Below are 25,702 nucleotides of genomic sequence, written 5' to 3'. Positions count from 1 at the left end.
GTTTTTACCCCGTTTTCCTCAGGTTGGGGATGTAGCTCAGTGGTAGAGCGTTCGCTTTGCATGTGAAAGGCCCTTGGTTCGATCCCCGGCATCTCCATGTTCCTTATTTTTTCCCTGTTTTATATTTGTCTTCTTCTTACAAGCCCACCGTTCATCTTTATCAGCACCTGAAAACCAAACAATTCTCTTATATAATCCACAATAAATATATGCAAATGTACATCCATCCTGCATTTCAAACAATCACACTACTTATACGCTTGAATTTAGAAGGATTTGGCAATAGGCTACGTCTCCATCTTGACATTTCGACCTTCACAAGTACTCAGTGCATAAAAGTGATCAATCTAACAAGTAGTACAATGAGAACAGCAGGTGTAGGGGATGTAGCTCAGTGGTAGAGCGTTCGCTTCGCATGTGAAAGGCCCCGGGTTCGATCCCCGGCATCTCCACATTTTTGGCCAGGGATGTCACAATGCAAACTGAGTGTGCCCCACCTGAATATGAAAGAAGCCACATTTATTGAAATCACCAGACATTGCAAGATGCCACGCTCAACAATCGTACACATTGCTGCCCATAAAGTCCTTTCTTTCTTCAAATACTCCACAGCCATACACACCCTCTTTACAGCAACTACAGCATGCTTTCTATGTTGGCTGTACCATTTTGCTGTAGGCTTGCCACGGGGATGTACGTGTCAAGGCTCAATTCTTAAACTCGGGTGTGTGGGGAAGACTGATGTCAACTTGGAAAACAAAGATTGTACAAGTGCTCAAGAGAAGGATACATGGTTTTTACCCCGTTTTCCTCAGGTTGGGGATGTAGCTCAGTGGTAGAGCGTTCGCTTTGCATGTGAAAGACCCCGGGTTCGATCCCCGGCATCTCCATGTTCCTTATTTTTTCCCTGTTTTATATTTGTCTTCTTCTTACAAGCCCACCGTTCATCTTTATCAGCACCTGAAAACCAAACAATTCTCTTATATAATCCACAATAAATATATGCAAATGTACATCCATCCTGCATTTCAAACAATCACACTACTTATACGCTTGAATCTAGAAGGATTTGGCAATAGGCTACGTCTCCATCTTGACATTTCGACCTTCACAAGTACTCAGTGCATAAAAGTGATCAATCTAACAAGTAGTACAATGAGAACAGCAGGTGTAGGGGATGTAGCTCAGTGGTAGAGCGTTCGCTTCGCATGTGAAAGGCCCCGGGTTCGATCCCCGGCATCTCCACATTTTTGGCCAGGGATGTCACAATGCAAACTGAGTGTGCCCCACCCGAATATGAAAGAAGCCACATTTATTGAAATCACCAGACATTGCAAGATGCCACGCTCAACAATCCTACACATTGCTGCCCATAAAGTCCTTTCTTTCTTCAAATACTCCACAGCCATACACACCCTCTTTACAGCAACTACAGCACGCTTTCTATGTTGGCTGTACCATTTTCCTGTAGGCTTGCCACGGGGATGTACGTGTCAAGGCTCAATTCTTAAACTCGGGTGTGTGGGGAAGACTGATGTCAACTTGGAAAACAAAGATTGTACAAGTGCTCAAGAGAAGGATACATGGTTTTTACCCCGTTTTCCTCAGGTTGGGGATGTAGCTCAGTGGTAGAGCGTTCGCTTTGCATGTGAAAGGCCCCGGGTTCGATCCCCGGCATCTCCATGTTCCTTATTTTTTCCCTGTTTTATATTTGTCTTCTTCTTACAAGCCCACCGTTCATCTTTATCAGCACCTGAAAACCAAACAATTCTCTTATATAATCCACAATAAATATATGCAAATGTACATCCATCCTGCATTTCAAACAATCACACTACTTATACGCTTGAATTTAGAAGGATTTGGCAATAGGCTACGTCTCCATCTTGACATTTCGACCTTCACAAGTACTCAGTGCATAAAAGTGATCAATCTAACAAGTAGTACAATGAGAACAGCAGGTGTAGGGGATGTAGCTCAGTGGTAGAGCGTTCGCTTCGCATGTGAAAGGCCCCGGGTTCGATCCCCGGCATCTCCACATTTTTGGCCAGGGATGTCACAATGCAAACTGAGTGTGCCCCACCCGAATATGAAAGAAGCCACATTTATTGAAATCACCAGACATTGCAAGATGCCACGCTCAACAATCCTACACATTGCTGCCCATAAAGTCCTTTCTTTCTTCAAATACTCCACAGCCATACACACCCTCTTTACAGCAACTACAGCATGCTTTCTATGTTGGCTGTACCATTTTGCTGTAGGCTTGCCACGGGGATGTACGTGTCAAGGCTCAATTCTTAAACTCGGGTGTGTGGGGAAGACTGATGTCAACTTGGAAAACAAAGATTGTACAAGTGCTCAAGAGAAAGATACATGGTTTTTACCCCGTTTTCCTCAGGTTGGGGATGTAGCTCAGTGGTAGAGCGTTCGCTTTGCATGTGAAAGGCCCCGGGTTCGATCCCCGGTATCTCCATGTTCCTTATTTTTTCCCTGTTTTATATTTGTCTTCTTCTTACAAGCCCACCGTTCATCTTTATCAGCACCTGAAAACCAAACAATTCTCTTATATAATCCACAATAAATATATGCAAATGTACATCCATCCTGCATTTCAAACAATCACACTACTTATACGCTTGAATTTAGAAGGATTTGGCAATAGGCTACGTCTCCATCTTGACATTTCGACCTTCACAAGTACTCAGTGCATAAAAGTGATCAATCTAACAAGTAGTACAATGAGAACAGCAGGTGTAGGGGATGTAGCTCAGTGGTAGAGCGTTCGCTTCGCATGTGAAAGGCCCCGGCTTCGATCCCCGGCATCTCCACATTTTTGGCCAGGGATGTCACAATGCAAACTGAGTGTGCCCCACCTGAATATGAAAGAAGCCACATTTATTGAAATCACCAGACATTGCAAGATGCCACGCTCAACAATCCTACACATTGCTGCCCATAAAGTCCTTTCTTTCTTCAAATACTCCACAGCCATACACACCCTCTTTACAGCAACTACAGCATGCTTTCTATGTTGGCTGTACCATTTTGCTGTAGGCTTGCCACGGGGATGTACGTGTCAAGGCTCAATTCTTAAACTCGGGTGTGTGGGGAAGACTGATGTCAACTTGGAAAACAAAGATTGTACAAGTGCTCAAGAGAAGGATACATGGTTTTTACCCCGTTTTCCTCAGGTTGGGGATGTAGCTCAGTGGTAGAGCGTTCGCTTTGCATGTGAAAGGCCCCGGGTTCGATCCCCGGCATCTCCATGTTCCTTATTTTTTCCCTGTTTTATATTTGTCTTCTTCTTACAAGCCCACCGTTCATCTTTATCAGCACCTGAAAACCAAACAATTCTCTTATATAATCCACAATAAATATATGCAAATGTACATCCATCCTGCATTTCAAACAATCACACTACTTATACGCTTGAATTTAGAAGGATTTGGCAATAGGCTACGTCTCCATCTTGACATTTCGACCTTCACAAGTACTCAGTGCATAAAAGTGATCAATCTAACAAGTAGTACAATGAGAACAGCAGGTGTAGGGGATGTAGCTCAGTGGTAGAGCGTTCGCTTCGCATGTGAAAGGCCCCGGCTTCGATCCCCGGCATCTCCACATTTTTGGCCAGGGATGTCACAATGCAAACTGAGTGTGCCCCACCCGAATATGAAAGAAGCCACATTTATTGAAATCACCAGACATTGCAAGATGCCACGCTCAACAATCCTACACATTGCTGCCCATAAAGTCCTTTCTTTCTTCAAATACTCCACAGCCATACACACCCTCTTTACAGCAACTACAGCACGCTTTCTATGTTGGCTGTACCATTTTGCTGTAGGCTTGCCACGGGGATGTACGTGTCAAGGCTCAATTCTTAAACTCGCGTGTGTGGGGAAGACTGATGTCAACTTGGAAAACAAAGATTGTACAAGTGCTCAAGAGAAGGATACATGGTTTTTACCCCGTTTTCCTCAGGTTGGGGATGTAGCTCAGTGGTAGAGCGTTCGCTTTGCATGTGAAAGGCCCCGGGTTCGATCCCCGGCATCTCCATGTTCCTTATTTTTTCCCTGTTTTATATTTGTCTTCTTCTTACAAGCCCACCGTTCATCTTTATCAGCACCTGAAAACCAAACAATTCTCTTATATAATCCACAATAAATATATGCAAATGTACATCCATCCTGCATTTCAAACAATCACACTACTTATACGCTTGAATTTAGAAGGATTTGGCAATAGGCTACGTCTCCATCTTGATATTTCGACCTTCACAAGTACTCAGTGCATAAAAGTGATCAATCTAACAAGTAGTACAATGAGAACAGCAGGTGTAGGGGATGTAGCTCAGTGGTAGAGCGTTCGCTTCGCATGTGAAAGGCCCCGGCTTCGATCCCCGGCATCTCCACATTTTTGGCCAGGGATGTCACAATGCAAACTGAGTGTGCCCCACCTGAATATGAAAGAAGCCACATTTATTGAAATCACCAGACATTGCAAGATGCCACGCTCAACAATCCTACACATTGCTGCCCATAAAGTCCTTTCTTTCTTCAAATACTCCACAGCCATACACACCCTCTTTACAGCAACTACAGCATGCTTTCTATGGTGGCTGTACCATTTTGCTGTAGGCTTGCCACGGGGATGTACGTGTCAAGGCTCAATTCTTAAACTCGGGTGTGTGGGGAAGACTGATGTCAACTTGGAAAACAAAGATTGTACAAGTGCTCAAGAGAAGGATACATGGTTTTTACCCCGTTTTCCTCAGGTTGGGGATGTAGCTCAGTGGTAGAGCGTTCGCTTTGCATGTGAAAGGCCCCGGGTTCGATCCCCGGCATCTCCATGTTCCTTATTTTTTCCCTGTTTTATATTTGTCTTCTTCTTACAAGCCCACCGTTCATCTTTATCAGCACCTGAAAACCAAACAATTCTCTTATATAATCCACAATAAATATATGCAAATGTACATCCATCCTGCATTTCAAACAATCACACTACTTATACGCTTGAATTTAGAAGGATTTGGCAATAGGCTACGTCTCCATCTTGACATTTCGACCTTCACAAGTACTCAGTGCATAAAAGTGATCAATCTAACAAGTAGTACAATGAGAACAGCAGGTGTAGGGGATGTAGCTCAGTGGTAGAGCGTTCGCTTCGCATGTGAAAGGCCCCGGCTTCGATCCCCGGCATCTCCACATTTTTGGCCAGGGATGTCACAATGCAAACTGAGTGTGCCCCACCCGAATATGAAAGAAGCCACATTTATTGAAATCACCAGACATTGCAAGATGCCACGCTCAACAATCCTACACATTGCTGCCCATAAAGTCCTTTCTTTCTTCAAATACTCCACAGCCATACACACCCTCTTTACAGCAACTACAGCACGCTTTCTATGTTGGCTGTACCATTTTGCTGTAGGCTTGCCACGGGGATGTACGTGTCAAGGCTCAATTCTTAAACTCGGGTGTGTGGGGAAGACTGATGTCAACTTGGAAAACAAAGATTGTACAAGTGCTCAAGAGAAGGATACATGGTTTTTACCCCGTTTTCCTCAGGTTGGGGATGTAGCTCAGTGGTAGAGCGTTCGCTTTGCATGTGAAAGGCCCCGGGTTCGATCCCCGGCATCTCCATGTTCCTTATTTTTTCCCTGTTTTATATTTGTCTTCTTCTTACAAGCCCACCGTTCATCTTTATCAGCACCTGAAAACCAAACAATTCTCTTATATAATCCACAATAAATATATGCAAATGTACATCCATCCTGCATTTCAAACAATCACACTACTTATACGCTTGAATTTAGAAGGATTTGGCAATAGGCTACGTCTCCATCTTGACATTTCGACCTTCACAAGTACTCAGTGCATAAAAGTGATCAATCTAACAAGTAGTACAATGAGAACAGCAGGTGTAGGGGATGTAGCTCAGTGGTAGAGCGTTCGCTTCGCATGTGAAAGGCCCCGGGTTCGATCCCCGGCATCTCCACATTTTTGGCCAGGGATGTCACAATGCAAACTGAGTGTGCCCCACCCGAATATGAAAGAAGCCACATTTATTGAAATCACCAGACATTGCAAGATGCCACGCTCAACAATCCTACACATTGCTGCCCATAAAGTCCTTTCTTTCTTCAAATACTCCACAGCCATACACACCCTCTTTACAGCAACTACAGCACGCTTTCTATGTTGGCTGTACCATTTTGCTGTAGGCTTGCCACGGGGATGTACGTGTCAAGGCTCAATTCTTAAACTCGCGTGTGTGGGGAAGACTGATGTCAACTTGGAAAACAAAGATTGTACAAGTGCTCAAGAGAAGGATACATGGTTTTTACCCCGTTTTCCTCAGGTTGGGGATGTAGCTCAGTGGTAGAGCGTTCGCTTTGCATGTGAAAGGCCCCGGGTTCGATCCCCGGCATCTCCATGTTCCTTATTTTTTCCCTGTTTTATATTTGTCTTCTTCTTACAAGCCCACCGTTCATCTTTATCAGCACCTGAAAACCAAACAATTCTCTTATATAATCCACAATAAATATATGCAAATGTACATCCATCCTGCATTTCAAACAATCACACTACTTATACGCTTGAATTTAGAAGGATTTGGCAATAGGCTACGTCTCCATCTTGATATTTCGACCTTCACAAGTACTCAGTGCATAAAAGTGATCAATCTAACAAGTAGTACAATGAGAACAGCAGGTGTAGGGGATGTAGCTCAGTGGTAGAGCGTTCGCTTCGCATGTGAAAGGCCCCGGCTTCGATCCCCGGCATCTCCACATTTTTGGCCAGGGATGTCACAATGCAAACTGAGTGTGCCCCACCCGAATATGAAAGAAGCCACATTTATTGAAATCACCAGACATTGCAAGATGCCACGCTCAACAATCCTACACATTGCTGCCCATAATGTCCTTTCTTTCTTCAAATACTCCACAGCCATACACACCCTCTTTACAGCAACTACAGCATGCTTTCTATGTTGGCTGTACCATTTTGCTGTAGGCTTGCCACGGGGATGTACGTGTCAAGGCTCAATTCTTAAAGTCGGGTGTGTGGGGAAGACTGATGTCAACTTGGAAAACAAAGATTGTACAAGTGCTCAAGAGAAGGATACATGGTTTTTACCCCGTTTTCCTCAGGTTGGGGATGTAGCTCAGTGGTAGAGCGTTCGCTTTGCATGTGAAAGGCCCTTGGTTCGATCCCCGGCATCTCCATGTTCCTTATCTTTTCCCTGTTTTATATTTGTCTTCTTCTTACAAGCCCACCGTTCATCTTTATCAGCACCTGAAAACCAAACAATTCTCTTATATAATCCACAATAAATATATGCAAATGTACATCCATCCTGCATTTCAAACAATCACACTACTTATACGCTTGAATTTAGAAGGATTTGGCAATAGGCTACGTCTCCATCTTGACATTTCGACCTTCACAAGTACTCAGTGCATAAAAGTGATCAATCTAACAAGTAGTACAATGAGAACAGCAGGTGTAGGGGATGTAGCTCAGTGGTAGAGCGTTCGCTTCGCATGTGAAAGGCCCCGGGGTCGACCCCCGGCATATCCACATTTTTGGCCAGGGATGTCACAATGCAAACTGAGTGTGCCCCACCCGAATATGAAAGAAGCCACATTTATTGAAATCACCAGACATTGCAAGATGCCACGCTCAACAATCCTACACATTGCTGCCCATAAAGTCCTTTCTTTCTTCAAATACTCCACAGCCATACACACCCTCTTTACAGCAACTACAGCACGCTTTCTATGTTGGCTGTACCATTTTGCTGTAGGCTTGCCACGGGGATGTACGTGTCAAGGCTCAATTCTTAAACTCGCGTGTGTGGGGAAGACTGATGTCAACTTGGAAAACAAAGATTGTACAAGTGCTCAAGAGAAGGATACATGGTTTTTACCCCGTTTTCCTCAGGTTGGGGATGTAGCTCAGTGGTAGAGCGTTCGCTTTGCATGTGAAAGGCCCCGGGTTCGATGCCCGGCATCTCCATGTTCCTTATTTTTTTCCCTGTTTTATATTTGTCTTCTTCTTACAAGCCCACCGTTCATCTTTATCAGCACCTGAAAACCAAACAATTCTCTTATATAATCCACAATAAATATATGCAAATGTACATCCATCCTGCATTTCAAACAATCACACTACTTATACGCTTGAATTTAGAAGGATTTGGCAATAGGCTACGTCTCAATCTTGACATTTCGACCTTCACAAGTACTCAGTGCATAAAAGTGATCAATCTAACAAGTAGTACAATGAGAACAGCAGGTGTAGGGGATGTAGCTCAGTGGTAGAGCGTTCGCTTCGCATGTGAAAGGCCCCGGGTTCGATCCCCGGCATCTCCACATTTTTGGCCAGGGATGTCACAATGCAAACTGAGTGTGCCCCACCCGAATATGAAAGAAGCCACATTTATTGAAATCACCAGACATTGCAAGATGCCACGCTCAACAATCCTACACATTGCTGCCCATAAAGTCCTTTCTTTCTTCAAATACTCCACAGCCATACACACCCTCTTTACAGCAACTACAGCACGCTTTCTATGTTGGCTGTACCATTTTGCTGTAGGCTTGCCACGGGGATGTACGTGTCAAGGCTCAATTCTTAAACTCGGGTGTGTGGGGAAGACTGATGTCAACTTGGAAAACAAAGATTGTACAAGTGCTCAAGAGAAGGATACATGGTTTTTACCCCGTTTTCCTCAGGTTGGGGATGTAGCTCAGTGGTAGAGCGTTCGCTTTGCATGTGAAAGGCCCCGGGTTCGATCCCCGGCATCTCCATGTTCCTTATTTTTTCCCTGTTTTATATTTGTCTTCTTCTTACAAGCCCACCGTTCATCTTTATCAGCACCTGAAAACCAAACAATTCTCTTATATAATCCACAATAAATATATGCAAATGTACATCCATCCTGCATTTCAAACAATCACACTACTTATACGCTTGAATTTAGAAGGATTTGGCAATAGGCTACGTCTCCATCTTGACATTTCGACCTTCACAAGTACTCAGTGCATAAAAGTGATCAATCTAACAAGTAGTACAATGAGAACAGCAGGTGTAGGGGATGTAGCTCAGTGGTAGAGCGTTCGCTTCGCATGTGAAAGGCCCCGGGTTCGATCCCCGGCATCTCCACATTTTTGGCCAGGGATGTCACAATGCAAACTGAGTGTGCCCCACCCGAATATGAAAGAAGCCACATTTATTGAAATCACCAGACATTGCAAGATGCCACGCTCAACAATCCTACACATTGCTGCCCATAAAGTCCTTTCTTTCTTCAAATACTCCACAGCCATACACACCCTCTTTACAGCAACTACAGCACGCTTTCTATGTTGGCTGTACCATTTTGCTGTAGGCTTGCCACGGGGATGTACGTGTCAAGGCTCAATTCTTAAACTCGGGTGTGTGGGGAAGACTGATGTCAACTTGGAAAACAAAGATTGTACAAGTGCTCAAGAGAAGGATACATGGTTTTTACCCCGTTTTCCTCAGGTTGGGGATGTAGCTCAGTGGTAGAGCGTTCGCTTTGCATGTGAAAGGCCCCGGGTTCGATCCCCGGCATCTCCATGTTCCTTATTTTTTCCCTGTTTTATATTTGTCTTCTTCTTACAAGCCCACCGTTCATCTTTATCAGCACCTGAAAACCAAACAATTCTCTTATATAATCCACAATAAATATATGCAAATGTACATCCATCCTGCATTTCAAACAATCACACTACTTATACGCTTGAATTTAGAAGGATTTGGCAATAGGCTACGTCTCCATCTTGACATTTCGACCTTCACAAGTACTCAGTGCATAAAAGTGATCAATCTAACAAGTAGTACAATGAGAACAGCAGGTGTAGGGGATGTAGCTCAGTGGTAGAGCGTTCGCTTCGCATGTGAAAGGCCCCGGCTTCGATCCCCGGCATCTCCACATTTTTGGCCAGGGATGTCACAATGCAAACTGAGTGTGCCCCACCCGAATATGAAAGAAGCCACATTTATTGAAATCACCAGACATTGCAAGATGCCACGCTCAACAATCCTACACATTGCTGCCCATAAAGTCCTTTCTTTCTTCAAATACTCCACAGCCATACACACCCTCTTTACAGCAACTACAGCACGCTTTCTATGTTGGCTGTACCATTTTGCTGTAGGCTTGCCACGGGGATGTACGTGTCAAGGCTCAATTCTTAAACTCGGGTGTGTGGGGAAGACTGATGTCAACTTGGAAAACAAAGATTGTACAAGTGCTCAAGAGAAGGATACATGGTTTTTACCCCGTTTTCCTCAGGTTGGGGATGTAGCTCAGTGGTAGAGCGTTCGCTTTGCATGTGAAAGGCCCCGGGTTCGATCCCCGGCATCTCCATGTTCCTTATTTTTTCCCTGTTTTATATTTGTCTTCTTCTTACAAGCCCACCGTTCATCTTTATCAGCACCTGAAAACCAAACAATTCTCTTATATAATCCACAATAAATATATGCAAATGTACATCCATCCTGCATTTCAAACAATCACACTACTTATACGCTTGAATTTAGAAGGATTTGGCAATAGGCTACGTCTCCATCTTGACATTTCGACCTTCACAAGTACTCAGTGCATAAAAGTGATCAATCTAACAAGTAGTACAATGAGAACAGCAGGTGTAGGGGATGTAGCTCAGTGGTAGAGCGTTCGCTTCGCATGTGAAAGGCCCCGGGTTCGATCCCCGGCATCTCCACATTTTTGGCCAGGGATGTCACAATGCAAACTGAGTGTGCCCCACCCGAATATGAAAGAAGCCACATTTATTGAAATCACCAGACATTGCAAGATGCCACGCTCAACAATCCTACACATTGCTGCCCATAAAGTCCTTTCTTTCTTCAAATACTCCACAGCCATACACACCCTCTTTACAGCAACTACAGCACGCTTTCTATGTTGGCTGTACCATTTTGCTGTAGGCTTGCCACGGGGATGTACGTGTCAAGGCTCAATTCTTAAACTCGCGTGTGTGGGGAAGACTGATGTCAACTTGGAAAACAAAGATTGTACAAGTGCTCAAGAGAAGGATACATGGTTTTTACCCCGTTTTCCTCAGGTTGGGGATGTAGCTCAGTGGTAGAGCGTTCGCTTTGCATGTGAAAGGCCCCGGGTTCGATCCCCGGCATCTCCATGTTCCTTATTTTTTCCCTGTTTTATATTTGTCTTCTTCTTACAAGCCCACCGTTCATCTTTATCAGCACCTGAAAACCAAACAATTCTCTTATATAATCCACAATAAATATATGCAAATGTACATCCATCCTGCATTTCAAACAATCACACTACTTATACGCTTGAATTTAGAAGGATTTGGCAATAGGCTACGTCTCCATCTTGATATTTCGACCTTCACAAGTACTCAGTGCATAAAAGTGATCAATCTAACAAGTAGTACAATGAGAACAGCAGGTGTAGGGGATGTAGCTCAGTGGTAGAGCGTTCGCTTCGCATGTGAAAGGCCCCGGGTTCGATCCCCGGCATCTCCACATTTTTGGCCAGGGATGTCACAATGCAAACTGAGTGTGCCCCACCTGAATATGAAAGAAGCCACATTTATTGAAATCACCAGACATTGCAAGATGCCACGCTCAACAATCCTACACATTGCTGCCCATAAAGTCCTTTCTTTCTTCAAATACTCCACAGCCATACACACCCTCTTTACAGCAACTACAGCATGCTTTCTATGGTGGCTGTACCATTTTGCTGTAGGCTTGCCACGGGGATGTACGTGTCAAGGCTCAATTCTTAAACTCGGGTGTGTGGGGAAGACTGATGTCAACTTGGAAAACAAAGATTGTACAAGTGCTCAAGAGAAGGATACATGGTTTTTACCCCGTTTTCCTCAGGTTGGGGATGTAGCTCAGTGGTAGAGCGTTCGCTTTGCATGTGAAAGGCCCCGGGTTCGATCCCCGGCATCTCCATGTTCCTTATTTTTTCCCTGTTTTATATTTGTCTTCTTCTTACAAGCCCACCGTTCATCTTTATCAGCACCTGAAAACCAAACAATTCTCTTATATAATCCACAATAAATATATGCAAATGTACATCCATCCTGCATTTCAAACAATCACACTACTTATACGCTTGAATTTAGAAGGATTTGGCAATAGGCTACGTCTCCATCTTGACATTTCGACCTTCACAAGTACTCAGTGCATAAAAGTGATCAATCTAACAAGTAGTACAATGAGAACAGCAGGTGTAGGGGATGTAGCTCAGTGGTAGAGCGTTCGCTTCGCATGTGAAAGGCCCCGGCTTCGATCCCCGGCATCTCCACATTTTTGGCCAGGGATGTCACAATGCAAACTGAGTGTGCCCCACCCGAATATGAAAGAAGCCACATTTATTGAAATCACCAGACATTGCAAGATGCCACGCTCAACAATCCTACACATTGCTGCCCATAAAGTCCTTTCTTTCTTCAAATACTCCACAGCCATACACACCCTCTTTACAGCAACTACAGCACGCTTTCTATGTTGGCTGTACCATTTTGCTGTAGGCTTGCCACGGGGATGTACGTGTCAAGGCTCAATTCTTAAACTCGGGTGTGTGGGGAAGACTGATGTCAACTTGGAAAACAAAGATTGTACAAGTGCTCAAGAGAAGGATACATGGTTTTTACCCCGTTTTCCTCAGGTTGGGGATGTAGCTCAGTGGTAGAGCGTTCGCTTTGCATGTGAAAGGCCCCGGGTTCGATCCCCGGCATCTCCATGTTCCTTATTTTTTCCCTGTTTTATATTTGTCTTCTTCTTACAAGCCCACCGTTCATCTTTATCAGCACCTGAAAACCAAACAATTCTCTTATATAATCCACAATAAATATATGCAAATGTACATCCATCCTGCATTTCAAACAATCACACTACTTATACGCTTGAATTTAGAAGGATTTGGCAATAGGCTACGTCTCCATCTTGACATTTCGACCTTCACAAGTACTCAGTGCATAAAAGTGATCAATCTAACAAGTAGTACAATGAGAACAGCAGGTGTAGGGGATGTAGCTCAGTGGTAGAGCGTTCGCTTCGCATGTGAAAGGCCCCGGGTTCGATCCCCGGCATCTCCACATTTTTGGCCAGGGATGTCACAATGCAAACTGAGTGTGCCCCACCCGAATATGAAAGAAGCCACATTTATTGAAATCACCAGACATTGCAAGATGCCACGCTCAACAATCCTACACATTGCTGCCCATAAAGTCCTTTCTTTCTTCAAATACTCCACAGCCATACACACCCTCTTTACAGCAACTACAGCACGCTTTCTATGTTGGCTGTACCATTTTGCTGTAGGCTTGCCACGGGGATGTACGTGTCAAGGCTCAATTCTTAAACTCGCGTGTGTGGGGAAGACTGATGTCAACTTGGAAAACAAAGATTGTACAAGTGCTCAAGAGAAGGATACATGGTTTTTACCCCGTTTTCCTCAGGTTGGGGATGTAGCTCAGTGGTAGAGCGTTCGCTTTGCATGTGAAAGGCCCCGGGTTCGATCCCCGGCATCTCCATGTTCCTTATTTTTTCCCTGTTTTATATTTGTCTTCTTCTTACAAGCCCACCGTTCATCTTTATCAGCACCTGAAAACCAAACAATTCTCTTATATAATCCACAATAAATATATGCAAATGTACATCCATCCTGCATTTCAAACAATCACACTACTTATACGCTTGAATTTAGAAGGATTTGGCAATAGGCTACGTCTCCATCTTGATATTTCGACCTTCACAAGTACTCAGTGCATAAAAGTGATCAATCTAACAAGTAGTACAATGAGAACAGCAGGTGTAGGGGATGTAGCTCAGTGGTAGAGCGTTCGCTTCGCATGTGAAAGGCCCCGGCTTCGATCCCCGGCATCTCCACATTTTTGGCCAGGGATGTCACAATGCAAACTGAGTGTGCCCCACCCGAATATGAAAGAAGCCACATTTATTGAAATCACCAGACATTGCAAGATGCCACGCTCAACAATCCTACACATTGCTGCCCATAATGTCCTTTCTTTCTTCAAATACTCCACAGCCATACACACCCTCTTTACAGCAACTACAGCATGCTTTCTATGTTGGCTGTACCATTTTGCTGTAGGCTTGCCACGGGGATGTACGTGTCAAGGCTCAATTCTTAAAGTCGGGTGTGTGGGGAAGACTGATGTCAACTTGGAAAACAAAGATTGTACAAGTGCTCAAGAGAAGGATACATGGTTTTTACCCCGTTTTCCTCAGGTTGGGGATGTAGCTCAGTGGTAGAGCGTTCGCTTTGCATGTGAAAGGCCCTTGGTTCGATCCCCGGCATCTCCATGTTCCTTATCTTTTCCCTGTTTTATATTTGTCTTCTTCTTACAAGCCCACCGTTCATCTTTATCAGCACCTGAAAACCAAACAATTCTCTTATATAATCCACAATAAATATATGCAAATGTACATCCATCCTGCATTTCAAACAATCACACTACTTATACGCTTGAATTTAGAAGGATTTGGCAATAGGCTACGTCTCCATCTTGACATTTCGACCTTCACAAGTACTCAGTGCATAAAAGTGATCAATCTAACAAGTAGTACAATGAGAACAGCAGGTGTAGGGGATGTAGCTCAGTGGTAGAGCGTTCGCTTCGCATGTGAAAGGCCCCGGGGTCGACCCCCGGCATATCCACATTTTTGGCCAGGGATGTCACAATGCAAACTGAGTGTGCCCCACCCGAATATGAAAGAAGCCACATTTATTGAAATCACCAGACATTGCAAGATGCCACGCTCAACAATCCTACACATTGCTGCCCATAAAGTCCTTTCTTTCTTCAAATACTCCACAGCCATACACACCCTCTTTACAGCAACTACAGCACGCTTTCTATGTTGGCTGTACCATTTTGCTGTAGGCTTGCCACGGGGATGTACGTGTCAAGGCTCAATTCTTAAACTCGCGTGTGTGGGGAAGACTGATGTCAACTTGGAAAACAAAGATTGTACAAGTGCTCAAGAGAAGGATACATGGTTTTTACCCCGTTTTCCTCAGGTTGGGGATGTAGCTCAGTGGTAGAGCGTTCGCTTTGCATGTGAAAGGCCCCGGGTTCGATGCCCGGCATCTCCATGTTCCTTATTTTTTTCCCTGTTTTATATTTGTCTTCTTCTTACAAGCCCACCGTTCATCTTTATCAGCACCTGAAAACCAAACAATTCTCTTATATAATCCACAATAAATATATGCAAATGTACATCCATCCTGCATTTCAAACAATCACACTACTTATACGCTTGAATTTAGAAGGATTTGGCAATAGGCTACGTCTCCATCTTGACATTTCGACCTTCACAAGTACTCAGTGCATAAAAGTGATCAATCTAACAAGTAGTACAATGAGAACAGCAGGTGTAGGGGATGTAGCTCAGTGGTAGAGCGTTCGCTTCGCATGTGAAAGGCCCCGGGTTCGATCCCCGGCATCTCCACATTTTTGGCCAGGGATGTCACAATGCAAACTGAGTGTGCCCCACCCGAATATGAAAGAAGCCACATTTATTGAAATCACCAGACATTGCAAGATGCCACGCTCAACAATCCTACACATTGCTGCCCATAAAGTCCTTTCTTTCTTCAAATACTCCACAGCCATACACACCCTCTTTACAGCAACTACAGCACGCTTTCTATGTTGGCTGTACCATTTTGCTGTAGGCTTGCCACGGGGATGTACGTGTCAAGGCTCAATTCTTAAACTCGGGTGTGTGGGGAAGACTGATGTCAACTTGGAAAACAAAGATTGTACAAGTGCTCAAGAGAAGGATACATGGTTTTTACCCCGTTTTCCTCAGGTTGGGGATGTAGCTCAGTGGTAGAGCGTTCGCTTTGCATGTGAAAGGCCCCGGGTTCGATCCCCGGCATCTCCATGTTCCTTATTTTTTCCCTGTTTTATATTTGTCTTCTTCTTACAAGCCCACCGTTCATCTTTATCAGCACCTGAAAACCAAACAATTCTCTTATATAATCCACAATAAATATATGCAAATGTACATCCATCCTGCATTTCAAACAATCACACTACTTATACGCTTGAATTTAGAAGGATTTGGCAATAGGCTACGTCTCCATCTTGACATTTCGACCTTCACAAGTACTCAGTGCATAAAAGTGATCAATCTAACAAGTAGTACAATGAGAACAGCAGGTGTAGGGGATGTAGCTCAGTGGTAGAGCGTTCGCTTCGCATGTGAAAGGCCCCGGGTTCGATCCCCGGCATCTCCACATTTTTGGCCAGGGATGTCACAATGCAAACTGAGTGTGCCCCACCCGAATATGAAAGAAGCCACATTTATTGAAATCACCAGACATTGCAAGATGCCACGCTCAACAATCCTACACATTGCTGCCCATAAAGTCCTTTCTTTCTTCAAATACTCCACAGCCATACACACCCTCTTTACAGCAACTACAGCACGCTTTCTATGTTGGCTGTACCATTTTGCTGTAGGCTTGCCACGGGGATGTACGTGTCAAGGCTCAATTCTTAAACTCGCGTGTGTGGGGAAGACTGATGTCAACTTGGAAAACAAAGATTGTACAAGTGCTCAAGAGAAGGATACATGGTTTTTACCCCGTTTTCCTCAGGTTGGGGATGTAGCTCAGTGGTAGAGCGTTCGCTTTGCATGTGAAAGGCCCCGGGTTCGATCCCCGGCATCTCCATGTTCCTTATTTTTTCCCTGTTTTATATTTGTCTTCTTCTTACAAGCCCACCGTTCATCTTTATCAGCACCTGAAAACCAAACAATTCTCTTATATAATCCACAATAAATATATGCAAATGTACATCCATCCTGCATTTCAAACAATCACACTACTTATACGCTTGAATTTAGAAGGATTTGGCAATAGGCTACGTCTCCATCTTGATATTTCGACCTTCACAAGTACTCAGTGCATAAAAGTGATCAATCTAACAAGTAGTACAATGAGAACAGCAGGTGTAGGGGATGTAGCTCAGTGGTAGAGCGTTCGCTTCGCATGTGAAAGGCCCCGGCTTCGATCCCCGGCATCTCCACATTTTTGGCCAGGGATGTCACAATGCAAACTGAGTGTGCCCCACCCGAATATGAAAGAAGCCACATTTATTGAAATCACCAGACATTGCAAGATGCCACGCTCAACAATCCTACACATTGCTGCCCATAATGTCCTTTCTTTCTTCAAATACTCCACAGCCATACACACCCTCTTTACAGCAACTACAGCATGCTTTCTATGTTGGCTGTACCATTTTGCTGTAGGCTTGCCACGGGGATGTACGTGTCAAGGCTCAATTCTTAAAGTCGGGTGTGTGGGGAAGACTGATGTCAACTTGGAAAACAAAGATTGTACAAGTGCTCAAGAGAAGGATACATGGTTTTTACCCCGTTTTCCTCAGGTTGGGGATGTAGCTCAGTGGTAGAGCGTTCGCTTTGCATGTGAAAGGCCCCGGGTTCGATCCCCGGCATCTCCATGTTCCTTATCTTTTCCCTGTTTTATATTTGTCTTCTTCTTACAAGCCCACCGTTCATCTTTATCAGCACCTGAAAACCAAACAATTCTCTTATATAATCCACAATAAATATATGCAAATGTACATCCATCCTGCATTTCAAACAATCACACTACTTATACGCTTGAATTTAGAAGGATTTGGCAATAGGCTACGTCTCCATCTTGACATTTCGACCTTCACAAGTACTCAGTGCATAAAAGTGATCAATCTAACAAGTAGTACAATGAGAACAGCAGGTGTAGGGGATGTAGCTCAGTGGTAGAGCGTTCGCTTCGCATGTGAAAGGCCCCGGGGTCGACCCCCGGCATATCCACATTTTTGGCCAGGGATGTCACAATGCAAACTGAGTGTGCCCCACCCGAATATGAAAGAAGCCACATTTATTGAAATCACCAGACATTGCAAGATGCCACGCTCAACAATCCTACACATTGCTGCCCATAAAGTCCTTTCTTTCTTCAAATACTCCACAGCCATACACACCCTCTTTACAGCAACTACAGCACGCTTTCTATGTTGGCTGTACCATTTTGCTGTAGGCTTGCCACGGGGATGTACGTGTCAAGGCTCAATTCTTAAACTCGCGTGTGTGGGGAAGACTGATGTCAACTTGGAAAACAAAGATTGTACAAGTGCTCAAGAGAAGGATACATGGTTTTTACCCCGTTTTCCTCAGGTTGGGGATGTAGCTCAGTGGTAGAGCGTTCGCTTTGCATGTGAAAGGCCCCGGGTTCGATGCCCGGCATCTCCATGTTCCTTATTTTTTTCCCTGTTTTATATTTGTCTTCTTCTTACAAGCCCACCGTTCATCTTTATCAGCACCTGAAAACCAAACAATTCTCTTATATAATCCACAATAAATATATGCAAATGTACATCCATCCTGCATTTCAAACAATCACACTACTTATACGCTTGAATTTAGAAGGATTTGGCAATAGGCTACGTCTCCATCTTGACATTTCGACCTTCACAAGTACTCAGTGCATAAAAGTGATCAATCTAACAAGTAGTACAATGAGAACAGCAGGTGTAGGGGATGTAGCTCAGTGGTAGAGCGTTCGCTTCGCATGTGAAAGGCCCCGGGTTCGATCCCCGGCATCTCCACATTTTTGGCCAGGGATGTCACAATGCAAACTGAGTGTGCCCCACCCGAATATGAAAGAAGCCACATTTATTGAAATCACCAGACATTGCAAGATGCCACGCTCAACAATCCTACACATTGCTGCCCATAAAGTCCTTTCTTTCTTCAAATACTCCACAGCCATACACACCCTCTTTACAGCAACTACAGCACGCTTTCTATGTTGGCTGTACCATTTTGCTGTAGGCTTGCCACGGGGATGTACGTGTCAAGGCTCAATTCTTAAACTCGGGTGTGTGGGGAAGACTGATGTCAACTTGGAAAACAAAGATTGTACAAGTGCTCAAGAGAAGGATACATGGTTTTTACCCCGTTTTCCTCAGGTTGGGGATGTAGCTCAGTGGTAGAGCGTTCGCTTTGCATGTGAAAGGCCCCGGGTTCGATCCCCGGCATCTCCATGTTCCTTATTTTTTCCCTGTTTTATATTTGTCTTCTTCTTACAAGCCCACCGTTCATCTTTATCAGCACCTGAAAACCAAACAATTCTCTTATATAATCCACAATAAATATATGCAAATGTACATCCATCCTGCATTTCAAACAATCACACTACTTATACGCTTGAATTTAGAAGGATTTGGCAATAGGCTACGTCTCCATCTTGACATTTCGACCTTCACAAGTACTCAGTGCATAAAAGTGATCAATCTAACAAGTAGTACAATGAGAACAGCAGGTGTAGGGGATGTAGCTCAGTGGTAGAGCGTTCGCTTCGCATGTGAAAGGCCCCGGGTTCGATCCCCGGCATCTCCACATTTTTGGCCAGGGATGTCACAATGCAAACTGAGTGTGCCCCACCCGAATATGAAAGAAGCCACATTTATTGAAATCACCAGACATTGCAAGATGCCACGCTCAACAATCCTACACATTGCTGCCCATAAAGTCCTTTCTTTCTTCAAATACTCCACAGCCATACACACCCTCTTTACAGCAACTACAGCACGCTTTCTATGTTGGCTGTACCATTTTGCTGTAGGCTTGCCACGGGGATGTACGTGTCAAGGCTCAATTCTTAAACTCGCGTGTGTGGGGAAGACTGATGTCAACTTGGAAAACAAAGATTGTACAAGTGCTCAAGAGAAGGATACATGGTTTTTACCCCGTTTTCCTCAGGTTGGGGATGTAGCTCAGTGGTAGAGCGTTCGCTTTGCATGTGAAAGGCCCCGGGTTCGATCCCCGGCATCTCCATGTTCCTTATTTTTTCCCTGTTTTATATTTGTCTTCTTCTTACAAGCCCACCGTTCATCTTTATCAGCACCTGAAAACCAAACAATTCTCTTATATAATCCACAATAAATATATGCAAATGTACATCCATCCTGCATTTCAAACAATCACACTACTTATACGCTTGAATTTAGAAGGATTTGGCAATAGGCTACGTCTCCATCTTGACATTTCGACCTTCACAAGTACTCAGTGCATAAAAGTGATCAATCTAACAAGTAGTACAATGAGAACAGCAGGTGTAGGGGATGTAGCTCAGTGGTAGAGCGTTCGCTTCGCATGTGAAAGGCACCGGGTTCGATCCCCGGCATCTCCACATTTTTGGCCAGGGATGTCACAATGCAAACTGAGTGTGCCCCACCCGAATACGAAAGAAGCCACATTTATTGAAATCACCAGACATTGCAAGATGCCACGCTCAACAATCCTACACATTGCTGCCCATAAAGTCCTTTCTTTCTTCAAATACTCCACAGTCATACACACCCTCTTTACAGCAACTACAGCACGCTTTCTATGTTGGCTGTACCATTTTGCTGTAGGCTTGCCACGGGGATGTACGTGTCAAGGCTCAATTCTTAGACTCGCGTGTGTGGGGAAGACTGATGTCAACTTGGAAAACAAAGATTGTACAAGTGCTCAAGAGAAGGATACATGGTTTTTACCCCGTTTTCCTCAGGTTGGGGATGTAGCTCAGTGGTAGAGCGTTCGCTTTGCATGTGAAAGGCCCCGGGTTCGATCCCCGGCATCTCCATGTTCCTTATTTTTTCCCTGTTTTATATTTGTCTTCTTCTTACAAGCCCACCGTTCATCTTTATCAGCACCTGAAAACCAAACAATTCTCTTATATAATCCACAATAAATATATGCAAATGTACATCCATCCTGCATTTCAAACAATCACACTACTTATACGCTTGAATTTAGAAGGATTTGGCAATAGGCTACGTCTCCATCTTGACATTTCGACCTTCACAAGTACTCAGTGCATAAAAGTGATCAATCTAACAAGTAGTACAATGAGAACAGCAGGTGTAGGGGATGTAGCTCAGTGGTAGAGCGTTCGCTTCGCATGTGAAAGGCCCCGGCTTCGATCCCCGGCATCTCCACATTTTTGGCCAGGGATGTCACAATGCAAACTGAGTGTGCCCCACCCGAATATGAAAGAAGCCACATTTATTGAAATCACCAGACATTGCAAGATGCCACGCTCAACAATCCTACACATTGCTGCCCATAAAGTCCTTTCTTTCTTCAAATACTCCACAGCCATACACACCCTCTTTACAGCAACTACAGCACGCTTTCTATGTTGGCTGTACCATTTTGCTGTAGGCTTGCCACGGGGATGTACGTGTCAAGGCTCAATTCTTAAACTCGCGTGTGTGGGGAAGACTGATGTCAACTTGGAAAACAAAGATTGTACAAGTGCTCAAGAGAAGGATACATGGTTTTTACCCCGTTTTCCTCATGTTGGGGATGTAGCTCAGTGGTAGAGCGTTCGCTTTGCATGTGAAAGGCCCCGGGCTCGATCCCCGGCATCTCCATGTTCCTTATTTTTTCCCTGTTTTATATTTGTCTTCTTCTTACAAGCCCACCGTTCATCTTTATCAGCACCTGAAAACCAAACAATTCTCTTATATAATCCACAATAAATATATGCAAATGTACATCCATCCTGCATTTCAAACAATCACACTACTTATACGCTTGAATTTAGAAGGATTTGGCAATAGGCTACGTCTCCATCTTGACATTTCGACCTTCACAAGTACTCAGTGCATAAAAGTGATCAATCTAACAAGTAGTACAATGAGAACAGCAGGTGTAGGGGATGTAGCTCAGTGGTAGAGCGTTCGCTTCGCATGTGAAAGGCCCCGGCTTCGATCCCCGGCATCTCCACATTTTTGGCCAGGGATGTCACAATGCAAACTGAGTGTGCCCCACCCGAATATGAAAGAAGCCACATTTATTGAAATCACCAGACATTGCAAGATGCCACGCTCAACAATCCTACACATTGCTGCCCATAAAGTCCTTTCTTTCTTCAAATACTCCACAGCCATACACACCCTCTTTACAGCAACTACAGCACGCTTTCTATGTTGGCTGTACCATTTTGCTGTAGGCTTGCCACGGGGATGTACGTGTCAAGGCTCAATTCTTAAACTCGCGTGTGTGGGGAAGACTGATGTCAACTTGGAAAACAAAGATTGTACAAGTGCTCAAGAGAAGGATACATGGTTTTTACCCCGTTTTCCTCATGTTGGGGATGTAGCTCAGTGGTAGAGCGTTCGCTTTGCATGTGAAAGGCCCCGGGTTCGATCCCCGGCATCTCCATGTTCCTTATTTTTTCCCTGTTTTATATTTGTCTTCTTCTTACAAGCCCACCGTTCATCTTTATCAGCACCTGAAAACCAAACAATTCTCTTATATAATCCACAATAAATATATGCAAATGTACATCCATCCTGCATTTCAAACAATCACACTACTTATACGCTTGAATTTAGAAGGATTTGGCAATAGGCTACGTCTCCATCTTGACATTTCGACCTTCACAAGTACTCAGTGCATAAAAGTGATCAATCTAACAAGTAGTACAATGAGAACAGCAGGTGTAGGGGATGTAGCTCAGTGGTAGAGCGTTCGCTTCGCATGTGAAAGGCCCCGGCTTCGATCCCCGGCATCTCCACATTTTTGGCCAGGGATGTCACAATGCAAACTGAGTGTGCCCCACCCGAATATGAAAGAAGCCACATTTATTGAAATCACCAGACATTGCAAGATGCCACGCTCAACAATCCTACACATTGCTGCCCATAAAGTCCTTTCTTTCTTCAAATACTCCACAGCCATACACACCCTCTTTACAGCAACTACAGCACGCTTTCTATGTTGGCTGTACCATTTTGCTGTAGGCTTGCCACGGGGATGTACGTGTCAAGGCTCAATTCTTAAACTCGCGTGTGTGGGGAAGACTGATGTCAACTTGGAAAACAAAGATTGTACAAGTGCTCAAGAGAAGGATACATGGTTTTTACCCCGTTTTCCTCAGGTTGGGGATGTAGCTCAGTGGTAGAGCGTTCGCTTTGCATGTGAAAGGCCCCGGGTTCGATCCCCGGCATCTCCATGTTCCTTATTTTTTCCCTGTTTTATATTTGTCTTCTTCTTACAAGCCCACCGTTCATCTTTATCAGCACCTGAAAACCAAACAATTCTCTTATATAATCCACAATAAATATATGCAAATGTACATCCATCCTGCATTTCAAACAATCACACTACTTATACGCTTGAATTTAGAAGGATTTGGCAATAGGCTACGTCTCCATCTTGACATTTCGACCTTCACAAGTACTCAGTGCATAAAAGTGATCAATCTAACAAGTAGTACAATGAGAACAGCAGGTGTAGGGGATGTAGCTCAGTGGTAGAGCGTTCGCTTCGCATGTGAAAGGCCCCGGGTTCGATCCCCGGCATCTCCACATTTTTGGCCAGGGATGTCACAATGCAAACTGAGTGTGCCCCACCCGAATATGAAAGAAGCCACATTTATTGAAATCACCAGACATTGCAAGATGCCACGCTCAACAATCCTACACATTGCTGCCCATAAAGTCCTTTCTTTCTTCAAATACTCCACAGCCATACACACCCTCTTTACAGCAACTACAGCACGCTTTCTATGTTGGCTGTACCATTTTGCTGTAGGCTTGCCACGGGGATGTACGTGTCAAGGCTCAATTCTTAAACTCGCGTGTGTGGGGAAGACTGATGTCAACTTGGAAAACAAAGATTGTACAAGTGCTCAAGAGAAGGATACATGGTTTTTACCCCGTTTTCCTCAGGTTGGGGATGTAGCTCAGTGGTAGAGCGTTCGCTTTGCATGTGAAAGGCCCCGGGTTCGATCCCCGGCATCTCCATGTTCCTTATTTTTTCCCTGTTTTATATTTGTCTTCTTCTTACAAGCCCACCGTTCATCTTTATCAGCACCTGAAAACCAAACAATTCTCTTATATAATCCACAATAAATATATGCAAATGTACATCCATCCTGCATTTCAAACAATCACACTACTTATACGCTTGAATTTAGAAGGATTTGGCAATAGGCTACGTCTCCATCTTGACATTTCGACCTTCACAAGTACTCAGTGCATAAAAGTGATCAATCTAACAAGTAGTACAATGAGAACAGCAGGTGTAGGGGATGTAGCTCAGTGGTAGAGCGTTCGCTTCGCATGTGAAAGGCCCCGGGTTCGATCCCCGGCATCTCCACATTTTTGGCCAGGGATGTCACAATGCAAACTGAGTGTGCCCCACCCGAATATGAAAGAAGCCACATTTATTGAAATCACCAGACATTGCAAGATGCCACGCTCAACAATCCTACACATTGCTGCCCATAAAGTCCTTTCTTTCTTCAAATACTCCACAGCCATACACACCCTCTTTACAGCAACTACAGCACGCTTTCTATGTTGGCTGTACCATTTTGCTGTAGGCTTGCCACGGGGATGTACGTGTCAAGGCTCAATTCTTAAACTCGCGTGTGTGGGGAAGACTGATGTCAACTTGGAAAACAAAGATTGTACAAGTGCTCAAGAGAAGGATACATGGTTTTTACCCCGTTTTCCTCAGGTTGGGGATGTAGCTCAGTGGTAGAGCGTTCGCTTTGCATGTGAAAGGCCCCGGGTTCGATCCCCGGCATCTCCATGTTCCTTATTTTTTCCCTGTTTTATATTTGTCTTCTTCTTACAAGCCCACCGTTCATCTTTATCAGCACCTGAAAACCAAACAATTCTCTTATATAATCCACAATAAATATATGCAAATGTACATCCATCCTGCATTTCAAACAATCACACTACTTATACGCTTGAATTTAGAAGGATTTGGCAATAGGCTACGTCTCCATCTTGACATTTCGACCTTCACAAGTACTCAGTGCATAAAAGTGATCAATCTAACAAGTAGTACAATGAGAACAGCAGGTGTAGGGGATGTAGCTCAGTGGTAGAGCGTTCGCTTCGCATGTGAAAGGCCCCGGGTTCGATCCCCGGCATCTCCACATTTTTGGCCAGGGATGTCACAATGCAAACTGAGTGTGCCCCACCCGAATATGAAAGAAGCCACATTTATTGAAATCACCAGACATTGCAAGATGCCACGCTCAACAATCCTACACATTGCTGCCCATAAAGTCCTTTCTTTCTTCAAATACTCCACAGCCATACACACCCTCTTTACAGCAACTACAGCACGCTTTCTATGTTGGCTGTACCATTTTGCTGTAGGCTTGCCACGGGGATGTACGTGTCAAGGCTCAATTCTTAAACTCGCGTGTGTGGGGAAGACTGATGTCAACTTGGAAAACAAAGATTGTACAAGTGCTCAAGAGAAGGATACATGGTTTTTACCCCGTTTTCCTCAGGTTGGGGATGTAGCTCAGTGGTAGAGCGTTCGCTTTGCATGTGAAAGGCCCCGGGTTCGATCCCCGGCATCTCCATGTTCCTTATTTTTTCCCTGTTTTATATTTGTCTTCTTCTTACAAGCCCACCGTTCATCTTTATCAGCACCTGAAAACCAAACAATTCTCTTATATAATCCACAATAAATATATGCAAATGTACATCCATCCTGCATTTCAAACAATCACACTACTTATACGCTTGAATTTAGAAGGATTTGGCAATAGGCTACGTCTCCATCTTGACATTTCGACCTTCACAAGT

The 25,702-nt window shown here is 44.1% G+C and overlaps 65 non-coding genes across 65 annotated transcripts; all 65 read left to right on the top strand.

Annotated features, from left to right (window-relative positions):
- The first annotated feature begins 25 nt into the window (after positions 1–25).
- Trnaa-ugc (transfer RNA alanine (anticodon UGC)) lies at positions 26–97 on the top strand. The gene has a single exon. It is a non-coding gene; the product is annotated as a tRNA-Ala (tRNA).
- A 283-nt stretch (positions 98–380) lies between these two features.
- Positions 381–452, top strand: Trnaa-cgc (transfer RNA alanine (anticodon CGC)). Its single transcript has one exon. It is a non-coding gene; the product is annotated as a tRNA-Ala (tRNA).
- Positions 453–818: 366 nt separating this feature from the next.
- On the top strand, positions 819–890 carry Trnaa-ugc (transfer RNA alanine (anticodon UGC)). Its single transcript has one exon. It is a non-coding gene; the product is annotated as a tRNA-Ala (tRNA).
- A 283-nt stretch (positions 891–1,173) lies between these two features.
- Trnaa-cgc (transfer RNA alanine (anticodon CGC)) lies at positions 1,174–1,245 on the top strand. The gene has a single exon. It is a non-coding gene; the product is annotated as a tRNA-Ala (tRNA).
- Positions 1,246–1,611: 366 nt separating this feature from the next.
- On the top strand, positions 1,612–1,683 carry Trnaa-ugc (transfer RNA alanine (anticodon UGC)). The gene has a single exon. It is a non-coding gene; the product is annotated as a tRNA-Ala (tRNA).
- A 283-nt stretch (positions 1,684–1,966) lies between these two features.
- Positions 1,967–2,038, top strand: Trnaa-cgc (transfer RNA alanine (anticodon CGC)). The gene has a single exon. It is a non-coding gene; the product is annotated as a tRNA-Ala (tRNA).
- A 366-nt stretch (positions 2,039–2,404) lies between these two features.
- On the top strand, positions 2,405–2,476 carry Trnaa-ugc (transfer RNA alanine (anticodon UGC)). The gene has a single exon. It is a non-coding gene; the product is annotated as a tRNA-Ala (tRNA).
- Positions 2,477–2,759: 283 nt separating this feature from the next.
- Positions 2,760–2,831, top strand: Trnaa-cgc (transfer RNA alanine (anticodon CGC)). Its single transcript has one exon. It is a non-coding gene; the product is annotated as a tRNA-Ala (tRNA).
- Positions 2,832–3,197: 366 nt separating this feature from the next.
- Positions 3,198–3,269, top strand: Trnaa-ugc (transfer RNA alanine (anticodon UGC)). The gene has a single exon. It is a non-coding gene; the product is annotated as a tRNA-Ala (tRNA).
- Positions 3,270–3,552: 283 nt separating this feature from the next.
- On the top strand, positions 3,553–3,624 carry Trnaa-cgc (transfer RNA alanine (anticodon CGC)). Its single transcript has one exon. It is a non-coding gene; the product is annotated as a tRNA-Ala (tRNA).
- A 366-nt stretch (positions 3,625–3,990) lies between these two features.
- Trnaa-ugc (transfer RNA alanine (anticodon UGC)) lies at positions 3,991–4,062 on the top strand. Its single transcript has one exon. It is a non-coding gene; the product is annotated as a tRNA-Ala (tRNA).
- Positions 4,063–4,345: 283 nt separating this feature from the next.
- Positions 4,346–4,417, top strand: Trnaa-cgc (transfer RNA alanine (anticodon CGC)). The gene has a single exon. It is a non-coding gene; the product is annotated as a tRNA-Ala (tRNA).
- A 366-nt stretch (positions 4,418–4,783) lies between these two features.
- On the top strand, positions 4,784–4,855 carry Trnaa-ugc (transfer RNA alanine (anticodon UGC)). Its single transcript has one exon. It is a non-coding gene; the product is annotated as a tRNA-Ala (tRNA).
- Positions 4,856–5,138: 283 nt separating this feature from the next.
- On the top strand, positions 5,139–5,210 carry Trnaa-cgc (transfer RNA alanine (anticodon CGC)). The gene has a single exon. It is a non-coding gene; the product is annotated as a tRNA-Ala (tRNA).
- Positions 5,211–5,576: 366 nt separating this feature from the next.
- Trnaa-ugc (transfer RNA alanine (anticodon UGC)) lies at positions 5,577–5,648 on the top strand. Its single transcript has one exon. It is a non-coding gene; the product is annotated as a tRNA-Ala (tRNA).
- Positions 5,649–5,931: 283 nt separating this feature from the next.
- On the top strand, positions 5,932–6,003 carry Trnaa-cgc (transfer RNA alanine (anticodon CGC)). Its single transcript has one exon. It is a non-coding gene; the product is annotated as a tRNA-Ala (tRNA).
- A 366-nt stretch (positions 6,004–6,369) lies between these two features.
- Trnaa-ugc (transfer RNA alanine (anticodon UGC)) lies at positions 6,370–6,441 on the top strand. The gene has a single exon. It is a non-coding gene; the product is annotated as a tRNA-Ala (tRNA).
- Positions 6,442–6,724: 283 nt separating this feature from the next.
- On the top strand, positions 6,725–6,796 carry Trnaa-cgc (transfer RNA alanine (anticodon CGC)). The gene has a single exon. It is a non-coding gene; the product is annotated as a tRNA-Ala (tRNA).
- A 366-nt stretch (positions 6,797–7,162) lies between these two features.
- Positions 7,163–7,234, top strand: Trnaa-ugc (transfer RNA alanine (anticodon UGC)). The gene has a single exon. It is a non-coding gene; the product is annotated as a tRNA-Ala (tRNA).
- A 283-nt stretch (positions 7,235–7,517) lies between these two features.
- Trnaa-cgc (transfer RNA alanine (anticodon CGC)) lies at positions 7,518–7,589 on the top strand. Its single transcript has one exon. It is a non-coding gene; the product is annotated as a tRNA-Ala (tRNA).
- A 366-nt stretch (positions 7,590–7,955) lies between these two features.
- Trnaa-ugc (transfer RNA alanine (anticodon UGC)) lies at positions 7,956–8,027 on the top strand. The gene has a single exon. It is a non-coding gene; the product is annotated as a tRNA-Ala (tRNA).
- Positions 8,028–8,311: 284 nt separating this feature from the next.
- Trnaa-cgc (transfer RNA alanine (anticodon CGC)) lies at positions 8,312–8,383 on the top strand. The gene has a single exon. It is a non-coding gene; the product is annotated as a tRNA-Ala (tRNA).
- A 366-nt stretch (positions 8,384–8,749) lies between these two features.
- Trnaa-ugc (transfer RNA alanine (anticodon UGC)) lies at positions 8,750–8,821 on the top strand. Its single transcript has one exon. It is a non-coding gene; the product is annotated as a tRNA-Ala (tRNA).
- Positions 8,822–9,104: 283 nt separating this feature from the next.
- Trnaa-cgc (transfer RNA alanine (anticodon CGC)) lies at positions 9,105–9,176 on the top strand. Its single transcript has one exon. It is a non-coding gene; the product is annotated as a tRNA-Ala (tRNA).
- Positions 9,177–9,542: 366 nt separating this feature from the next.
- On the top strand, positions 9,543–9,614 carry Trnaa-ugc (transfer RNA alanine (anticodon UGC)). The gene has a single exon. It is a non-coding gene; the product is annotated as a tRNA-Ala (tRNA).
- A 283-nt stretch (positions 9,615–9,897) lies between these two features.
- Trnaa-cgc (transfer RNA alanine (anticodon CGC)) lies at positions 9,898–9,969 on the top strand. The gene has a single exon. It is a non-coding gene; the product is annotated as a tRNA-Ala (tRNA).
- Positions 9,970–10,335: 366 nt separating this feature from the next.
- Trnaa-ugc (transfer RNA alanine (anticodon UGC)) lies at positions 10,336–10,407 on the top strand. The gene has a single exon. It is a non-coding gene; the product is annotated as a tRNA-Ala (tRNA).
- Positions 10,408–10,690: 283 nt separating this feature from the next.
- On the top strand, positions 10,691–10,762 carry Trnaa-cgc (transfer RNA alanine (anticodon CGC)). Its single transcript has one exon. It is a non-coding gene; the product is annotated as a tRNA-Ala (tRNA).
- A 366-nt stretch (positions 10,763–11,128) lies between these two features.
- On the top strand, positions 11,129–11,200 carry Trnaa-ugc (transfer RNA alanine (anticodon UGC)). The gene has a single exon. It is a non-coding gene; the product is annotated as a tRNA-Ala (tRNA).
- Positions 11,201–11,483: 283 nt separating this feature from the next.
- Trnaa-cgc (transfer RNA alanine (anticodon CGC)) lies at positions 11,484–11,555 on the top strand. Its single transcript has one exon. It is a non-coding gene; the product is annotated as a tRNA-Ala (tRNA).
- A 366-nt stretch (positions 11,556–11,921) lies between these two features.
- Positions 11,922–11,993, top strand: Trnaa-ugc (transfer RNA alanine (anticodon UGC)). Its single transcript has one exon. It is a non-coding gene; the product is annotated as a tRNA-Ala (tRNA).
- Positions 11,994–12,276: 283 nt separating this feature from the next.
- On the top strand, positions 12,277–12,348 carry Trnaa-cgc (transfer RNA alanine (anticodon CGC)). Its single transcript has one exon. It is a non-coding gene; the product is annotated as a tRNA-Ala (tRNA).
- A 366-nt stretch (positions 12,349–12,714) lies between these two features.
- Trnaa-ugc (transfer RNA alanine (anticodon UGC)) lies at positions 12,715–12,786 on the top strand. Its single transcript has one exon. It is a non-coding gene; the product is annotated as a tRNA-Ala (tRNA).
- A 283-nt stretch (positions 12,787–13,069) lies between these two features.
- Positions 13,070–13,141, top strand: Trnaa-cgc (transfer RNA alanine (anticodon CGC)). The gene has a single exon. It is a non-coding gene; the product is annotated as a tRNA-Ala (tRNA).
- Positions 13,142–13,507: 366 nt separating this feature from the next.
- Trnaa-ugc (transfer RNA alanine (anticodon UGC)) lies at positions 13,508–13,579 on the top strand. Its single transcript has one exon. It is a non-coding gene; the product is annotated as a tRNA-Ala (tRNA).
- Positions 13,580–13,862: 283 nt separating this feature from the next.
- Positions 13,863–13,934, top strand: Trnaa-cgc (transfer RNA alanine (anticodon CGC)). Its single transcript has one exon. It is a non-coding gene; the product is annotated as a tRNA-Ala (tRNA).
- A 366-nt stretch (positions 13,935–14,300) lies between these two features.
- Positions 14,301–14,372, top strand: Trnaa-ugc (transfer RNA alanine (anticodon UGC)). Its single transcript has one exon. It is a non-coding gene; the product is annotated as a tRNA-Ala (tRNA).
- A 283-nt stretch (positions 14,373–14,655) lies between these two features.
- On the top strand, positions 14,656–14,727 carry Trnaa-cgc (transfer RNA alanine (anticodon CGC)). The gene has a single exon. It is a non-coding gene; the product is annotated as a tRNA-Ala (tRNA).
- A 366-nt stretch (positions 14,728–15,093) lies between these two features.
- On the top strand, positions 15,094–15,165 carry Trnaa-ugc (transfer RNA alanine (anticodon UGC)). The gene has a single exon. It is a non-coding gene; the product is annotated as a tRNA-Ala (tRNA).
- A 284-nt stretch (positions 15,166–15,449) lies between these two features.
- On the top strand, positions 15,450–15,521 carry Trnaa-cgc (transfer RNA alanine (anticodon CGC)). The gene has a single exon. It is a non-coding gene; the product is annotated as a tRNA-Ala (tRNA).
- Positions 15,522–15,887: 366 nt separating this feature from the next.
- On the top strand, positions 15,888–15,959 carry Trnaa-ugc (transfer RNA alanine (anticodon UGC)). Its single transcript has one exon. It is a non-coding gene; the product is annotated as a tRNA-Ala (tRNA).
- Positions 15,960–16,242: 283 nt separating this feature from the next.
- Trnaa-cgc (transfer RNA alanine (anticodon CGC)) lies at positions 16,243–16,314 on the top strand. The gene has a single exon. It is a non-coding gene; the product is annotated as a tRNA-Ala (tRNA).
- Positions 16,315–16,680: 366 nt separating this feature from the next.
- On the top strand, positions 16,681–16,752 carry Trnaa-ugc (transfer RNA alanine (anticodon UGC)). The gene has a single exon. It is a non-coding gene; the product is annotated as a tRNA-Ala (tRNA).
- A 283-nt stretch (positions 16,753–17,035) lies between these two features.
- Positions 17,036–17,107, top strand: Trnaa-cgc (transfer RNA alanine (anticodon CGC)). The gene has a single exon. It is a non-coding gene; the product is annotated as a tRNA-Ala (tRNA).
- A 366-nt stretch (positions 17,108–17,473) lies between these two features.
- On the top strand, positions 17,474–17,545 carry Trnaa-ugc (transfer RNA alanine (anticodon UGC)). Its single transcript has one exon. It is a non-coding gene; the product is annotated as a tRNA-Ala (tRNA).
- Positions 17,546–17,828: 283 nt separating this feature from the next.
- Trnaa-cgc (transfer RNA alanine (anticodon CGC)) lies at positions 17,829–17,900 on the top strand. Its single transcript has one exon. It is a non-coding gene; the product is annotated as a tRNA-Ala (tRNA).
- Positions 17,901–18,266: 366 nt separating this feature from the next.
- Trnaa-ugc (transfer RNA alanine (anticodon UGC)) lies at positions 18,267–18,338 on the top strand. The gene has a single exon. It is a non-coding gene; the product is annotated as a tRNA-Ala (tRNA).
- Positions 18,339–18,622: 284 nt separating this feature from the next.
- On the top strand, positions 18,623–18,694 carry Trnaa-cgc (transfer RNA alanine (anticodon CGC)). Its single transcript has one exon. It is a non-coding gene; the product is annotated as a tRNA-Ala (tRNA).
- Positions 18,695–19,060: 366 nt separating this feature from the next.
- Trnaa-ugc (transfer RNA alanine (anticodon UGC)) lies at positions 19,061–19,132 on the top strand. Its single transcript has one exon. It is a non-coding gene; the product is annotated as a tRNA-Ala (tRNA).
- Positions 19,133–19,415: 283 nt separating this feature from the next.
- On the top strand, positions 19,416–19,487 carry Trnaa-cgc (transfer RNA alanine (anticodon CGC)). The gene has a single exon. It is a non-coding gene; the product is annotated as a tRNA-Ala (tRNA).
- Positions 19,488–19,853: 366 nt separating this feature from the next.
- Trnaa-ugc (transfer RNA alanine (anticodon UGC)) lies at positions 19,854–19,925 on the top strand. The gene has a single exon. It is a non-coding gene; the product is annotated as a tRNA-Ala (tRNA).
- Positions 19,926–20,208: 283 nt separating this feature from the next.
- Trnaa-cgc (transfer RNA alanine (anticodon CGC)) lies at positions 20,209–20,280 on the top strand. Its single transcript has one exon. It is a non-coding gene; the product is annotated as a tRNA-Ala (tRNA).
- Positions 20,281–20,646: 366 nt separating this feature from the next.
- On the top strand, positions 20,647–20,718 carry Trnaa-ugc (transfer RNA alanine (anticodon UGC)). Its single transcript has one exon. It is a non-coding gene; the product is annotated as a tRNA-Ala (tRNA).
- Positions 20,719–21,001: 283 nt separating this feature from the next.
- On the top strand, positions 21,002–21,073 carry Trnaa-cgc (transfer RNA alanine (anticodon CGC)). The gene has a single exon. It is a non-coding gene; the product is annotated as a tRNA-Ala (tRNA).
- A 366-nt stretch (positions 21,074–21,439) lies between these two features.
- Positions 21,440–21,511, top strand: Trnaa-ugc (transfer RNA alanine (anticodon UGC)). The gene has a single exon. It is a non-coding gene; the product is annotated as a tRNA-Ala (tRNA).
- A 283-nt stretch (positions 21,512–21,794) lies between these two features.
- Positions 21,795–21,866, top strand: Trnaa-cgc (transfer RNA alanine (anticodon CGC)). Its single transcript has one exon. It is a non-coding gene; the product is annotated as a tRNA-Ala (tRNA).
- Positions 21,867–22,232: 366 nt separating this feature from the next.
- Positions 22,233–22,304, top strand: Trnaa-ugc (transfer RNA alanine (anticodon UGC)). The gene has a single exon. It is a non-coding gene; the product is annotated as a tRNA-Ala (tRNA).
- A 283-nt stretch (positions 22,305–22,587) lies between these two features.
- On the top strand, positions 22,588–22,659 carry Trnaa-cgc (transfer RNA alanine (anticodon CGC)). The gene has a single exon. It is a non-coding gene; the product is annotated as a tRNA-Ala (tRNA).
- Positions 22,660–23,025: 366 nt separating this feature from the next.
- Positions 23,026–23,097, top strand: Trnaa-ugc (transfer RNA alanine (anticodon UGC)). The gene has a single exon. It is a non-coding gene; the product is annotated as a tRNA-Ala (tRNA).
- Positions 23,098–23,380: 283 nt separating this feature from the next.
- Positions 23,381–23,452, top strand: Trnaa-cgc (transfer RNA alanine (anticodon CGC)). The gene has a single exon. It is a non-coding gene; the product is annotated as a tRNA-Ala (tRNA).
- Positions 23,453–23,818: 366 nt separating this feature from the next.
- Trnaa-ugc (transfer RNA alanine (anticodon UGC)) lies at positions 23,819–23,890 on the top strand. The gene has a single exon. It is a non-coding gene; the product is annotated as a tRNA-Ala (tRNA).
- A 283-nt stretch (positions 23,891–24,173) lies between these two features.
- On the top strand, positions 24,174–24,245 carry Trnaa-cgc (transfer RNA alanine (anticodon CGC)). Its single transcript has one exon. It is a non-coding gene; the product is annotated as a tRNA-Ala (tRNA).
- A 366-nt stretch (positions 24,246–24,611) lies between these two features.
- Positions 24,612–24,683, top strand: Trnaa-ugc (transfer RNA alanine (anticodon UGC)). Its single transcript has one exon. It is a non-coding gene; the product is annotated as a tRNA-Ala (tRNA).
- Positions 24,684–24,966: 283 nt separating this feature from the next.
- Positions 24,967–25,038, top strand: Trnaa-cgc (transfer RNA alanine (anticodon CGC)). The gene has a single exon. It is a non-coding gene; the product is annotated as a tRNA-Ala (tRNA).
- Positions 25,039–25,404: 366 nt separating this feature from the next.
- Trnaa-ugc (transfer RNA alanine (anticodon UGC)) lies at positions 25,405–25,476 on the top strand. Its single transcript has one exon. It is a non-coding gene; the product is annotated as a tRNA-Ala (tRNA).
- Positions 25,477–25,702: the final 226 nt, after the last annotated feature.

The sequence above is a fragment of the Haliotis asinina genome, chromosome 15, assembly GCF_037392515.1.
Source record: "Haliotis asinina isolate JCU_RB_2024 chromosome 15, JCU_Hal_asi_v2, whole genome shotgun sequence".
NCBI classification, from domain to species: domain Eukaryota; kingdom Metazoa; phylum Mollusca; class Gastropoda; order Lepetellida; family Haliotidae; genus Haliotis; species Haliotis asinina.
The sequence above is the reverse complement of the archived record's forward strand: the minus strand, read 5'-3'. Positions and strand labels throughout refer to the sequence as shown.